General features: G+C 44.0%; 1 long non-coding RNA gene across 1 annotated transcript in view; it reads left to right on the top strand.

Annotated features, from left to right (window-relative positions):
* Positions 1-14,522, top strand: part of LOC144782609 (uncharacterized) — a 35,564-nt gene extending 21,042 nt beyond the window's left edge. Inside the window, exons 2-3 of the long non-coding RNA XR_013601175.1 lie at positions 13,340-13,420; positions 14,082-14,522. This is a non-coding gene — a long non-coding RNA (uncharacterized LOC144782609). The remainder of the gene's footprint in view (positions 1-13,339; positions 13,421-14,081) is intronic.
* The last annotated feature ends 2,144 nt before the right edge of the window (positions 14,523-16,666 follow it).

The following is a 16,666-nucleotide window of genomic DNA, read 5'->3' as shown; positions in this document are numbered from 1 at the left end:
TGATTCCAGTGGTGTGGAGTGCCTGGGACCCACGTCTGGGCAAATAACATGGTACAGTGAGCCACCTACCTAAGTAAACGATAATTTAAAAAAATGGATTGATGAGAAAAAATACCAGTAAACACTACAACAAAGAAGCAATAAGGGCAGCTCCCTGGCTGCGAGCTCATGATACCAACGCGTCCCACGGAGGCTGACAGCAAGTACAACACCTGTCCAACCAAGCACTGTGCCTCAGTGTAGTGTGTTACAAAAAGGCCCCCATAACACCTGGCAACAGGGTATGGAGTACCACAGAAATACAAGTACTAAGCAATACAATACCCTAAAGTGTTTTGTTCCTACATTCGGTTTGATAGGTTTGCCTCTGACTAATTACAAGCCAAGGAGTTATATTCTAGGTGAACGATTGACAAACCAGTAACATCTTTAGAGGGGTGGCGGGGGGGGGGGGGTTATTTTCTGAATATTAACTACTAAATTCTCCTAAATATCTAAATAAAGATCTACTGAGTAGTGCCCTTTTCTAATGGATCTGGCACACTTAGATGTGTCAAATCTGTAATCTAACTGCCTTTTTAACTTCCTCTTCTGCACCTGGAAGCAGGTGTCAGATCTGTTGAGGCAGAGCTGAGGTAATCGCGTTATCCCTAATCCTGCATAAAGCCAACCTTCCCTGGTGGATCCAGGCAGTATCATCTGAGCACTCATATTCAGGAGGATAAAACATATATTGATCCCAAGATACTCTTCTCTCAAATCTAGCCTTAGAGGATCAGCTGTCCTTCCTTCTATTTCTTGGTTTGAGGGATAAGAAGTATCTCTAAAGATAAGAACAGTTTGTGGGCCTTGTTCCCATTTTGCCAATATGAGGCTGCAAATGATTTCTCAATCTGATAAGCTGCTGAAAAGTGACAGGATGCAGACTTCTGAACTCACCCCCCAGGCGGCGTGCTTCCCTCTACTTCTTTCAAGACCAGAAAATGATCCCATCTCATGGGCACGCTCCTCCTTGCATCTCATGTCCTTGTCTCAAGGGAATCCTTCACAGGTGTTGCTTATGGAGAGATAAACACCCTGTGCCCACTTATCGAAATCCAAAATGAGTCAACATCCCACATGGGGTGGTTTCTATCTGTCCCTCAGCTCTGGATAGGGATCACAGAGTAATTGTTGTTTTGTCTCTGATGAGGAATAGCCATCGCACGCCAACACAACCTCAACATCATCTCCTACGCCGACGACACCCAGCTGATCCTCTCCCTCACCAACGACCCCACCACCGCCAGATCCAGCCTACACGAAGGGATGAAAGACGTCACCGACTGGATGAAGAACAGCCGCCTTAAGCTGAACTCAGACAAGACGGAAGTCCTCATCCTGGGATCATCACCCTCCGCCTGGGACGACTCCTGGTGGCTCTGGGCACCGCTCCCAAGCCAACGGACCACGCACGCAACTTGGGCTTCATCCTGGACTCCTCCCTGTCAATGACCAGACAAGTCAACGCTGTCTCATCTTCGTGCTTCAACGCCCTGCGCATGCTCCGCAAGATCTTCAGAAGGATCCCCACTGAAACCAGGAAGACCGTTACCCAGGCACTCGTCACCAGCCGACTGGACTACGGGAACACCCTCCACGCCGGAACCACAGCCAAACTTCAAAAAAGACTCCAACGCATCCAGAACGTCTCCGCACGACTCATCCTGGACATCCCCCGACACAGCCACATCACCGGACACCTGAGAGACCTGCACAGGCTCCCCGTCAGCAAGAGAATCACGTTCAGACTCCTCACCCACACACACAAGGCTCTCCACGACCTGGGCCCCAAGTACCTCAACGACCGCATGACCTTCTACACGCCCACCCGCCAGCTACGATCGACCAGCCACCCCCTCGCCACCGTACCACGCATCCGCAGAGCCACCGCCGGAGGAAGATCCTTCCCCCTACCTGGCAGCCAAGACTTTAAACTCCCTCCCCACCCACCTTCGGCGCACCCAAGACCATCTCTCCTTCAGGAAGCAGCTCAAGACCTGGCTGTTCGAGCAGTAATATACCCCCCTCCCCCAGCGCCTTGAGACCCTCCTGGGTGAGTAGCGCGCTTTACAAATGACGTGATTGATTGATTGATTGATTGATTAGCTCTTCTGTCTTTTAATTCTTGAGAAAAGTTTTATGTAGGTTTATGTAGTCTGTTTTCTGTTTTCAGCTTTTGTTTAATTGATATCTCTTTCCCGAATTATATTGTTTCCTATTGGCAAGCTGATCGTGCATATGTTCTGCAGCATTCAGACTATCTTTCACAGTATTTTCTGCATTTCAATTTCTTGATGTAATGACCGTGACTCTGACCGTGACCCTCATAACTAGTGCCTCTGTATTGCCGACATGGCTGATAACTGGAGCAACTGGCTGGGTCAGAATCAAAAGTGAAGTCTTTTCCGGGTGCAGGAATCCTGCATTTTTAATAAGGGACAAATCTTCCAGGTCATTCTGTGAGAACTTTGTCCTTGGTGAAAGACTAGACTTACTGGTTCACGAGCAGGAGGAATGGGTGCAGAAATACAGATTCCCACATCTAGATCCACGCATGTTATTCTAAAAAGAAAATGAACAGCAAAAGATATTGTCACATAAAAAGCAAATGGAGAACATTTTAACTGGTATTTTATTGGTGTGTGCCATATTGGTTTTCATTGCATTGTAGATTTTTAAATAGATATTTTGCCTTGTTTTGCTTATGTATTTTATGTGGTTTGTAAAGATTCTTAAATCCGTAATAAACATTTCGGTCGATTGATTGACATTGTAGACACGAAGGCCGTCATTACGAGCGATATGGATAATTGTGATATTTTCAGTAATTGGTGCTACAACACATATCACAATTAGGAGTTTTTAATAAATATCGACAGGTCAAACTGGCCCAAATTTATGGGAGGAAAAATTACGGGAATTTATTGAAACGTGCAGATTTTGATGCAGAAAGTATTTTCTTTAAATTTGAAAAATTTGGTTTGAGCATAACAAACAAGAAGAGAATATGCGTTCTGCACCATTTCTTCCCATTTTCACTTTCCAAGCTATGTACAGAACATTATCTGCACTCCTCCTGGTGCACACAAGTAACCTTCATACCTGGTAAAAACGTGACCTATTAACCACACATCTTGATTGCTGAAATCCAGATTTCTGCATTGAAACTCCCATTTGTGTATTAGGTGTATTGCTCAATTCATTAAATGCTCCGTTGTAGTGCATTAAATCCATTTCCTGTGCCAAAGCCAGTTACTTGTTGTGTTCATGATTTTGGGTTGTTTAATCTCAGCCTGAAATACACTGGTATCAATAAAACAATCATTCTTAAGAAAACAATTTTAGGTCGGTGCTAACGGCACTCCAAAGACGAAGCCACCCATGAGAGCTTGGGTGCAGCTCTATCTGGGCACGGTAGACGACAGTAACAAGGGCGAGACCTCTGAGATCTTACGGCTGAAGCAGTGGAGATTTTCACTGGCCTGAGACTTCCTGAAGAGCGGAGCGTCTGATCAAGCCTGAGATCCAACATGACTCATGGAAGGGGCTGAATCCTAGGGCAATTGGCTCACATTCCGCGACACAGACCTGGCCTTCAGCGCAACACATTTTGAGAATGAAGTACTTGAGGATGAAGCCAGTATCATTTGATTGGACAAAAACTGGTGGTATGGGCTCCATTGTCCTGTGCAGTGGTAACAGTGGACATTAATGGGAGAATGTCTGCTTGGAATTGCATATGGAGCTTAGCATGTTTGGAGTTTGTGTCCCTGTTCACCGAATAATGGAAGCAGAGCACAAGCCTGAAGACAATCTGGGTTGAGGGATGGAGTTGAGGCCAAGAGAATGTGGAGTGGGTACAAATGAAGTTCCAGTTTGGATGGCAGCTTGAAAATTGACTCAGAACGAGAACACACACTAATCACTGAAGCACAAGCGAGAATTCTCAAAGTTGAGTTCCCTGCCCTCCCCTGGAGTACGGGCTTCAACCTGAGATGATGGGATCAGATGATTGAACCATAAAGAAAGGTAAATCTCTGCTGATGGCAATGAAGACGGAATTAAAAGGGCCACACGTAGAGCTGAAACTAATATTTCCTCTGTGGAAGTAAATCCTGAAGGACATTAAAGGGTGCACATAGACAGTCAAAATGGAAGTTGCATTACAAGAACTGGGATCAAAGTCACAGAATAGGGCTGTCTAGGCGACTGTGTTGGTTCCTCATTTTTTATCTGGATGATAAGAGAGCTTTTTGATACAAAGTGCCTCCCGTGAGAATCCTGGGGCCTCTAAACACTTATGAGACTAGCCACCCAGTGTTTCCTGAATGTTATGCTGTTGGATGGACTTGTGCCAGGTCTAGTGTCAGTTGTTAAGGTGAGAAGAACAGCTATGAGGGCCACCGTGTGGAAAGAATCTAAGATGGCTGTTGTACTAGTGGTAATGGCCAACCCTCCAGAACTGGTGAGAGAGGCCAAGAGGGCGAAAGAGCCTGGGCAAGCACGGAACAACCATACATGTTTATATGGATCATAATCAAAACAACACAGCTGAAAGGGCAAGAGTTAAAGGACAAAACAAAAAATCTGAATGCCAGCATTTGCAAAGCTTTGCTTTAATTGTGAGTCAAACTGAGTCAGGTGAGGATTGGAAGACATGTATTTTTACTGGACCTGTTATTGTTCATGCATATCTCAAGCAACAGAGACAACCGACAGCCAGTGCATTGCAGGGAAATAGCCGCTCTGTAATCACCAGATCACTGACAAAATATCGAATGACAAAATATCGTGTTGCCAAAATATCGGGACATAAATATTGATGTCAAAAATATCAACATCCTATCTACATAATGGTAAAATATAGAGAAAAAATATATAATTGTTAAACATATCAAAGTTAAAAATATTGTTTTTTTTAAATGTATAAAAAATAATGTAAAAAAAATTAAATAATACGTATAACTTTTTTTAGAATTACTAGAAAATGTTAACAATTATAAGTAATAAATGTAATGTTAAAATAAATTAAACATACATATATAACATGTAATATATATATATATTTACTTAATAATAATTAAGAAATAATTATTTTAATAAATTATAAAATGTTAGAAATATGTTAAAAACTTATAAATACATATATATATAACTGAACTTTGCTTCTTTATGATATATATATATATACATACACCCGTTACATAAAAAATACATATATATATATATATATATTAAATTATTAAAATATTTATAAATTTTTTAAACTAAATTTTACACTACATTAACTGCAACAGTAGGGAAAGTGTTGGATAGCGGGGGTGAATCAATTACTATTCCCACTCCAGCGAGTGCAACAATAGGGAAGGTGTTGGATAGCGGAGGGGAATAATTTTCTATTTCCACTCCAGTGAGTGCAACAGTAGGGAAAGTGTTGGGTAACAGAGGGGTAAAAATTACTATTCCCACTCTAGCAAGTGCAACAGTAGGGAATGTGTTGGTTTGCGGAGGGAAATAAATTACTATTTCCACTCCAATTAGTGCAACAGTAGGGAAAGTGTTGGATAGTGGAGGAGATCAATTCAAAGATTACAGCTATTGAACCTAAATCCCCCAAAAAATAAAAACAAAACAATTACCAAAAATATTTATCAATTAATAAATGAATAGTAGTGATTAACTAATGATTAATTTATTTAAAAACTAAATTACTTTCCACCATCTACCCCAATAAACACCAAAACACACACATAAAAATATTTACACAATTTCCATAACGAATTTTACATTAATACATTGAGAAAATTTAACAACAAATCTTTAATTAATTTAAAAAATATTTCTACCCAACATTTACAACTATAAAGCCCACAACTCATACATCAGAAGTATTCCACAATTAGCATATTTAATATTTAAATAATTAATTAGCATTAATTAGCAATATAATTAATTAGTTATAAACAATTTAACTCCCACCATATTCCCCTATGAATGACAACACCAATGTTGGAAAACATGACACAATTAACATAATTAATTAACAATTAATTAATTAATTGATAACAATTAACATGCAAAATAAAAACAATTAATAATACATTAATTCACACAAGTAACACTATAAAATAACATTAAAAATATGTTTAAATGTATTAAAATTGAATTACTTCCCACCCTACTCCCCTGTCACCCACAACCCACCCCTAAAAAAATGACACAATTAACATAATTACCAATTATATAATAATAATTAACAACCAATTAATAAATAATTAATAATAAATTAATTAGCACAATTAACAATACTAAGTATTAAATACATACATATTAATTAAAAAATATTATTAATTATTATAGTTAAATTACTTAACACCTTACTCCCCTATCAACCCACAACCTGATCCTAAAAAAATTACAAAATTAACATAATTACAAATTAAGTTATAATAATTAACAACCAATTGAGAAATCATTAATAATATAATAATTACCACAACTAACAATACAAAATATTAAATAAATACATATTAATTGATTAAAGATATTAATTATGATTAAATTACTTCCCACCCTATTCCCCTATAAACCCACAACCGCTACGGAATTAAAAGGCAAAATGTAATTAAAATAAAATTAATAACTTCTAAAAATTATGAATAAATATATTAACATTAATTTACTTACCACCCTATTCCCCTATAAACCCACAACCCACTACGGAACTAAAACGCAAAATGTAATTAAAATAAAATTAATAATTCTAAAATGTAACACATATATTAAAAAACAAATGCAATACTTAGACAAAAAAATAGAACACATACATTTAAAATACATACTTAAATACATAACACTAACTAAAAAAACAATATTTTTAACAACTATGGGGTCTATTAGGATGGCGGTCGGGAAATCGCCATGGTAACGGGAAAAGACTGCCCACCAGAACAACGGCATAATCGACGGTCCAATTAGTATGCTGCGCAGTCGAAATCCGACTACGGCGGTACAATCGCAGGCTTTAACATTGTGGTGGTTGCTGCTGCCAGCAGCACTGCCGCGATGTCAAAAGGAGCATGTCCAGCATATCCCTGCACAGCGTGGCAGGCACTGCACAGTGCGGGCCACCTGGTATAGGGACATATAGGCGGGTACCATGGGTACCCCCAAGTGCACCCACATACCTACCAACACATTTGGGGCCCGCACATTGGGGACCCCTGCCTTTCCATGGCGGTCCCACCGCCGCGGAAAGGCTGGCTACCACCGGCATCATAATCATGCTGGTGGAGCCTGGCCCTGCACCGGCACCATTCTGGCGGTCCAGTTCCGCCCGCTAGGCAGGCATGCTTACTGCTACTAGCGAAAAAGTGGCAGGCGGAAAATCTCACCGCTGCGGTCATCACCACCATGTAATGTAATGTAATGTAATGATGTCTTGTAAAGCGCATGAATCACCCCACATGGGGTATCTCCGCGCTGTAGACCGCTGGGGAACCCGTCCTGGCTTTCCCTGTGAGATGGTCCCTACTGGGTATCTCCAAGGTGAAACCAGGCATCCCCGGCGTATGTGGGGGGCCGTTGTAGAGATGAGGCAAGCTAATGCCCAGAGTTGCCGAGTGTGATCCCTGGTTAGAGTAGGCACCGAGGCGAGAATTATCGAGTCCGCTGACCCTGGTCCACGACCCTGCCGCGTCGGGAATTGAACCCTGGTCCCGGGCCGGATCATGCTAATGGGACCCGCGGTTTTCCGGGTTGCAATCGCGAGTGGATGTCTACTCCCCCTATATTTTTTTTAATTATATTAATGACTTCGATATTGTTAAAAACGATATTACTTACCTTAGACTCGATATTCTTTACCACGATATTAACTTAACGTTGGCAAGCCATGGAACAGGAAAAAGTCTGCAAACTCTGTGAGCGGAGCAGAAGTTTACTCCCAGGCCTAGTCTCTAGGTGGACAAAAAGATTGCTGGGTCTGTAAGGAAATGAGTTGCCTGATGATAGTATGGGCTTTGTAACTATCCCTGGCTTCCAGGCAGGTCCTGACTGGGAGCTCAAACCAGCCCTAGCAATTAAGTCAGACTGGCGGCAGGGAGCATGAGGGGGGTGCTGCTGCTGCTTTTAGTACAGGGGGCTGATGTTGCAGCACTGCTGCAAAAAACGGCTCCCTGTACTAAAAACAGCCCCCACAGGTCCAAAGCCAGACCCCACCCTTCCGACCCACCAGGGATACACCCGGTGCCCGCTATTACCAGCCCGGGTCTGCTTCCAGTGGGGTTTCGGGACCCTCTGGGATCGACTGGGAATAAGCTTGCCATATCTGCCCAATGGGGGCAGAAATACTGATATGTCTGTTATGGGGAGGAACATTACCTGGTGCCTAGTTGGGCCGCTCCACCTCTTATTGTTTTGTTGAAATAACTACTTGGGAGTCAAGTGGGCTTTCTGCTCCAACCCTGGGGGCAGATTAAGAGCATATCTCCCTAGTTTGCTCCCCCGGGGAAGCAGAAGGATTCCGGGGGAAGTACACTTTCCACCATGGCCTGGGGGGGTCTTGAAGGGAATGTTTGTAATTTTTTATGTGGGGGTACACTTGCCACCATGTCCTGGGGGTTGCTCCCTCTGCAAACACCTTTCCTTAATGTTAGTGGGTGGATCTCTTCTTGGAGATCGCGGTACTGAACTCCCAAAACATTCTACTTGTAAGAAGTATTAATTTAAACATGGCCTTTTGTTCACATACCTTGTCATACCTGTGCCTTTCATTTCAGGATCATAAAACAAGAACACAGTTGTACTAAAAGATGTCTTCTTGGTTGAAGTCAGCTTATTCCATAGAGTGGAATCAAACTAATGCACTGTAGTTGCTGCAAAGAAAGAGGCAGTCAAGAAGGTGTCACCTCTATCGGATTCACAGGAGATTGTTATGAGTGACTGTTTCTGTACTCTACTACTGTGATATTTTGTGAGCTTTAGTTTATGTTTGTTGTTTGCTGCTATGGAGTTTTGAATAAAAAACGATGTATAATCTTCGCCTCCATGTCCTTAACAGAATTGAAAATTCATTATTGCGTAAACTAGAATTATATATTTTTTTCCCCTAATAGCTGCTGGGAGCTGGCCAACGTCATCTTCACGTGTGACGTTTGGCCTCTGCCCCAGTGCAGGCTGGGCTTTTCCTGAAGAAGACATTGAATCTGGATGCTCCTTCCCAGTAGACGCCGTCTCAGTGATGCTCCCGTTGGCAGCACTCTCTGTTTACAAACTCAGTATGGCTGACAAGGAAGCCATCCGCAGAGAACATCCTGCACCTGCGCGTGCCACGCGGCCATGAGCACGGATTGGCTGCTGTTCTGGCGCACTAATCCTGAGCCCTGGGAGCGTGTCCAACACGCGAGCCCCTCCTGCTAAACCCGCTGCTGCGCCTATTTAAAATGGAAATGAACTGTAATCTTTCCTTGTGTGTAAAACAAAGAGATTGCAATCCCTTAACACCCGTGTTTAGCATAATGCCTTGTTTTGGAAGTTAATAAGATGCATGGCGCAGCCCAAGGAGGGGATTAATCAAAAGAATCATTGCCATCTGTAAATCAAGATGACTTTCAAATTCTGTTTTTCATCAAATTAAGTTGGGACCAGGGGCATAGCAACAAAAAAATGGACAGGTTGGGTATCTGGAGGCTTAGCTGACGTACATTGACACCCATTGTAAGGAACGCCAACGGAATACGACAGTCTGTTTCAGTATAAGCATCCCATCCAATAAACTGTTCATCTCTGCAGCCTTGTGTGCTGGCATCACAATGACAACACACCTGCCCACGGCACTAGGTGGGATGGACTGGAATCATCTGGTCTGCCTGACGCCGGCACCCTCCCCGCCACACCCATGATTAACGCGCGTTGAACAGATTTGTTTGATGGATGAAGCGATGAATGAACAGCCATGGTGGACAGGATTTCCTAGTGGTAGTGCAGTTCTCATGGCCTTGTGCTAACTTGTACAATGTTTGGGTTGAGGGCAGTTTATAGTCCCGTGCAGCACCTTTTTAGTTCGTCTCTGGGTGCCTAGAGATGGCTAGGTGAGTTGTGTGCACTGCATAAATGGTATCTCTTGTTCTTTGACTCACTCACTCACTCACTCATAAAATAGCATGAACGTATTAGCGCAAGGGTATCAAGCGAGTCTTCTCCGTGGAGGCCATAGGAGCATTCCTGGTAGCCTTGTAGTGTAGTGGCTGAACAGTGCTCCTGTGACACTGAATGGCTCCTTTAAGGGTCCAGGTGATATAAATGGTCTACTTAACATAATCAGTTGATTTATCACACATTAGCTATATGTGGAAATTGGCTGGAATTGGAAAACAATGTAGTACAGGAGCCCAAAAACAACGGTTGGAATTTGACTGCCAACTTATATATTTATTCTTTAAAAACTCTACCACAAAGAACTTGGCTACAAGAACAAATATGATGGCAAATCTGCTCTGGCATACTTAATTGTCGCAAACAGGCTGCCTTTTAGAAAAGCACATGGGGTTAGGCTCAGGACTTCAGAAATCTATATGCGCTCAGCAAGTTATATGGTATAAGGAGAGTAAGATAACTCTGGTGTTCGATGCAGTTGGTGGAGAGATCTTTATGCAGTCTAGTCACAGCTTTAAATCATCATAACATCGAATAGAGGGTTAATGTGCCTGTTGCAATAGGTAGACAGGTCACAGATTTATATTTAATCAGAAAGCTGAGTGGAACTACTCCCTGTGGTGCAAAAATGCTGATTTGTCACAAGTTAAACATTGTTTAAATATAGCTCACAGAGTTATGAACGTGCATCAAGGAGCTAAATGCAAACAGCAGCCCATACTTTTGCAGCCTTACTTTTTTTTTCTTAATGTTCTGTTATTCAAAGGTTGCTAAAAAGGGTCCCTTGAGTAGTTATAAAATATATTAATAAGTGCTATTTAAATGTTTATCTTATATTCTTACAGTACTTGCACGGCTTTCATACACAGCTTAGAAAACTCAAAGCCTGACCCCAAAGCATAGTTTATCTGACTTTCTTACAGTGCTTACACAACTCTTCCATACAAAGCTTAGAAAACTCAAAACCTGACCGACCCAAACCATAGCTTATCTCTTGAGTACCTGTGAAGTGACAAGCTGATTATCTTCCTTTTAAGGCATCAAGGTGTTAAAGCTTCAGCTAGCCTCAGCCAGGACATACATTGGAACAAAAGGAGTGCTGATGGCCCTTTACATGAAGGATTTCTGTTGGGCTCTGCTGGATCTGGAATAAGGAGCCTCTCTCACCCCTTCCAGGTTGATACGCTGACTGCACAGGACACAAAAGTGCTGTGCTGCTGAATGTGTCCTGGCGTCTTCACCACAAAGTCCACGCGTTTCAATGGGGATGGCTGAATCTCAGATCTGGCTCAATAATAGCTGCCAGATCCCGGAACCAGGATCTGGGTGAATCCCTGGCATTTCCAGCACTGATGTGAAATTACTGCTACGGCATAATGCCACAACCCAGGATCTTATTTACAAGCCCTGTGTGCCACCTCTACGTCACTTTTAATGATGCACCGGTGACGCACACTGCAGAGCCATATCTACGAGGCCACGGAAAGCCACCCTGTGTGGCTTTTCATGGCCTCATAGCTATGGTGTGAGGCAGCACAGAGTAAGTTGCTGCGGTACTTCACACTGCGATGGAGAGGCGAGCCATGGGGGTTACACTGGGGGTATTCCACGCATTTGACACATTTTTAGATTTAAAAAAGGCTGTAAACCTGGTAATGCATCAAATGCCTACGCCTCCCCAGGGGTGGGGTAACAGTTGTTTTGGTGAAGGAAGGAGTCCCTTCCTGCACAAAAACAATGGAGGCACCCTTGTTGCAAGAGTGTTTGTGTTGGCGTTAGGTAGCCATTAGTGCGACAATGCAGTGACCCCCTAGTCAAGAGATCTGGGATAAATACATCATTCATTTGCTCACCATGCAACCCCAGTTTAGACCTGGCCATATGCAAATCAGCTTTGACTCTGTGGCTCATGGGAACAGTCCAGCCCGAACTGCCAAGTTCCAGGTCCTCCCTGGATCTGAAACAATGAATGATGATTTTACCCAGATCGTTTGACTGGGGGTGAATGTTTTAATTTGTTCTGCATTCCGTCCATCAACTGTGTGTCTTTTTCTTTCTCATCCTAAGTGCGCCGGCTATGCCCAGACGTGGGTCACGGGCTCACTGTGCCACTGGATTCAAGCTATGCTGGTTGATGAGGGATGAAACCCCGAAACCAGTCCTAGGATGCTTGTTTCCGGTCCAGGGAGAACCTGGCTTAGCAGTTCGGCTGGACTGTTCACATGAGGCACAGGGTCAAGACTGATTTGCATATGGCCAGGTCTAAACTTGGGTGGCATGGTGAGCAAAAGAATGATGGATTTAACCCAGATCTCTTGACTGGGGATGAATGTTTTGATTTGTTCTGCATTCCGTCCATCAACTGTGTGTCTTTTGCTTTCTCATCCTAAGGGCGCCGGCTATGCCCAGACGTGGGTCCCTGCGCACTGTGCCACTGGATTCAAGCTATGCTGGTTGATAAGGGATGAAACCCCGAAACCAGTCTTAGGATGCTTGTTTCCGGTCCAGGGAGGACCTGGCTTGGCATTTCGGGCTGGACAGTTCACATAAGGCACAGGGTCAAGTCTGATTTGCATATGGCCAGGTCTAAACTGGGGTGGCATGGTGAGCAAAAGAATGATGGATTTAACCCAGATCGCTTGACTGGGGGTGAATGTTTTGACTTGTTCTGCATTCCGTCCATCAATTGTGCATCTTTTGCTTCCAAGATATTTAGAGGCTTGAGTTAAAGCCTGCTTTAACAGGTTTGTATACCAATTATGCCTAACAATATTGAGCATCTTACCTGGCACCACATTGGTGTTGTCGGAAAGAGGCAGCCCATATAGTAGGTGGTGGTGCATTGCGGAGAGGGCAGCATTTCTGACAAGGGTGAGACAGAGAAAGGTTCCAGGTGTCCTTCGAGGAATAGCTTGTGCCAACAGAACCTTGGAGAATCCTGGAGAATGTCTCCTTCACTCTCCTCCTCACCTCTCGCCACTTTCTTTTAATATCTGCCATAGCACATGTCTGCTCCCCCAACATATTGACAGAGTCTGTCATCTACCAATGGAGAAAGTGTATGTAGCTGTTTGTGGTGTTTTATCATACATTTAAATACAAGGGTATTCTCCTCCTCAGTGAAATTTCTCTTTCTCTTCAGAAGTGGGGTCTGCATTGTTCAGGTAGAATGTGATGGCTACAGGATCTGAACGACAAAGAAGGAAAAAGCAGAGCCTATGGTGTAAGGAGTCTTTATTTTTTTGGAAGGGAATAGGTGTGGGGCGGTATTATTTGGTTCAGGTGTATGTCATTTTCCTCTTTCCTTCCATGCAGAAATCTCCCTCCAATATTCAGGGGGTTGTGTCCTGGTTGCGGAGGTCTCCGCCAAGTGTTGAGAAAAGTATTGTCATAAATTTACTTTACAGTCGTGAATAACATTTATGTTGACCTCATTCCCTACCCTGGGAAGGGCCGGAGGGGGAATAAACATGTAAGTCTACAGTCTGAAATAACTACAGTCGGAATGCCCACAAGTATTAAAGTTACTTTTAAGTGTAAGAGCAAATGTACATGTGAGGAAAATATACATGAGTAACTTTACCTGTGTGAGTAGGGCCCACAACCTTTCCTTGGCCCTTACACAAATAACTAAAATGAAATTGATGAGTTTGGAAAGAGACCACAATTAATTTATGCCTCCTTTTCATAAGCAAATTCCAACTCTTGGCAGTATGGGAACCCCATTTGATGTACAGTTATATGATTTCAGCACATCTGCAACTGTTGAGTTCGTAGAATTATATTGAGATCATCGAACAAACTAGGCCAATTTTACTAAAGTTAAGACAAATTTGGAGAATAGTTTCAGGCCCACTCTAATGTTTTCTTTTTTTTTATTTCAGTCTGGTCAGCTAATCCGAGTCCACGGTAAGCCATGAGGTGTATTCTGAATATGTTGTGGACAAGTCATTATTTAATCACCGATCACAGATTAGTTCCAGCATCCTTGGGTCTGATTGAGCCTACTGTAAGCATCGCTTGTCTAATTTGGTACCTTTGTGATTAGGTCCCTTTGTGATTACTTAGAAAACGACTTTCTCTCCAAAACAGAGTTCAGGGGAAATGTCACTCTGATAAGCGGGATTCAGACAACAGCTTCTTGTGCGCTGGGTATTGACACATCCATCACCATGGAAACCTCCCCTTCACTTGCACACCAGAGAGGGCTGATGACGTCTTTGTTGTACAAAGAGCGCTCGATCCTTGATCTTTCCCTGTGGCTTGCGTCCTGAGAGGCATTCAAAGAACATGCATAACTTGCGACCTCTCCATCACACCTCTATCACCGCTATCCTAGACTAAAAAAGGTGGACTCTGCCAAGTGTCCTCAAACACTCCTCATTCAATCATCTCTTGAAATAAGTCAAGGTATGGTGATTGCCCAATCTATGTGAACAGATCTGCATAAAAAGCATGGTTCTATTTGACCTCAGAGCGGTAATTGCAAAAACAACAATGATGGACAGAATGTGGATCAATGTCACACATTCACCCAAGTCCAAAGATCTGGGCCCAAATCCATCGTTTTTTTGCACTCCACACCACCCTGGGTTAGACAATGGCGATATGCAAATCAGCGCTGACCCTGTGCCCCATGGGAACAGTCCAGTCCGAACTACAAAAGCCATGTCCTTCCCAGAACGGAATCAAGCATCCGAGGACCGGCCCGGTTTCGAGGTAACACCTCTCATCAGCCCGGCTAGCTTGACTCCAGTGGTGTGGAGTGCCTGGGACCCACGTCTGAGCATCCCCAGTACACTTAGAGCGGTAATTGCAAAAGCAACAATGATGGACAGAATGTGGATCAATGTCACACATTCACCCCAGTCCAAAGATCTGGGCCCAAATCCATCGTTTTTTTGCACTCCACACCACCCTGGGTTAGACAATGGCGATATGCAAATCAGCGCTGACCCTGTGCCCCATGGGAACAGTCCAGTCCGAACTACAAAAGCCATGTCCTTCCCAGAACGGAATCAAGCATCCGAGGACCGGCCCGGTTTCGAGGTAACACCTCTCATCAGCCCGGCTAGCTTGACTCCAGTGGTGTGGAGTGCCTGGGACCCACGTCTGAGCATCCCCAGTACACTTAGAGCGGTAATTGCAAAAACAACAATGATGGACAGAATGTGGATCAATGTCACACATTCACCCCAGTCCAAAGATCTGGGCCCAAATCCATCGTTTTTTTGCACTCCACACCACCCTGGGTTAGACAATGGCGATATGCAAATCAGCGCTGACCCTGTGCCCCATGGGAACAGTCCAGTCCGAACTACAAAAGCCATGTCCTTCCCAGAACGGAATCAAGCATCCGAGGACCGGCCCGGTTTCGAGGTAACACCTCTCATCAGCCCGGCTAGCTTGACTCCAGTGGTGTGGAGTGCCTGGGACCCACGTCTGAGCATCCCCAGTACACTTAGAGCGGTAATTGCAAAAACAACAATGATGGACAGAATGTGGATCAATGTCACACATTCACCCCAGTCCAAAGATCTGGGCCCAAATCCATCGTTTTTTTGCACTCCACACCACCCTGGGTTAGACAATGGCGATATGCAAATCAGCGCTGACCCTGTGCCCCATGGGAACAGTCCAGTCCGAACTACAAAAGCCATGTCCTTCCCAGAACGGAATCAAGCATCCGAGGACCGGCCCGGTTTCGAGGTAACACCTCTCATCAGCCCGGCTAGCTTGACTCCAGTGGTGTGGAGTGCCTGGGACCCACGTCTGAGCATCCCCAGTACACTTAGAGCGGTAATTGCAAAAACAACAATGATGGACAGAATGTGGATCAATGTCACACATTCACCCCAGTCCAAAGATCTGGGCCCAAATCCATCATTTTTTTGCACTCCACACCACCCTGGGTTAGACAATGGCGATATGCAAATCAGCGCTGACCCTGTGCCCCATGGGAACAGTCCAGTCCGAACTACAAAAGCCATGTCCTTCCCAGAACGGAATCAAGCATCCGAGGACCGGCCCGGTTTCGAGGTAACACCTCTCATCAGCCCGGCTAGCTTGACTCCAGTGGTGTGGAGTGCCTGGGACCCACGTCTGAGCATCCCCAGTACACTTAGAGCGGTAATTGCAAAAACAACAATGATGGACAGAATGTGGATCAATGTCACACATTCACCCCAGTCCAAAGATCTGGGCCCAAATCCATCGTTTTTTTGCACTCCACACCACCCTGGGTTAGACAATGGCGATATGCAAATCAGCGCTGACCCTGTGCCCCATGGGAACAGTCCAGTCCGAACTACAAAAGCCATGTCCTTCCCAGAACGGAATCAAGCATCCGAGGACCGGCCCGGTTTCGAGGTAACACCTCTCATCAGCCCGGCTAGCTTGACTCCAGTGGTGTGGAGTGCCTGGGACCCACGTCTGAGCATCCCCAGTACACTTAGAGCGGTAATTGCAA

The sequence above is a fragment of the Lissotriton helveticus genome, chromosome 9 (assembly GCF_964261635.1).
Source record: "Lissotriton helveticus chromosome 9, aLisHel1.1, whole genome shotgun sequence".
NCBI lineage: Eukaryota > Metazoa > Chordata > Amphibia > Caudata > Salamandridae > Lissotriton > Lissotriton helveticus.
This window is presented reverse-complemented; position numbering and strand designations above follow the sequence as displayed.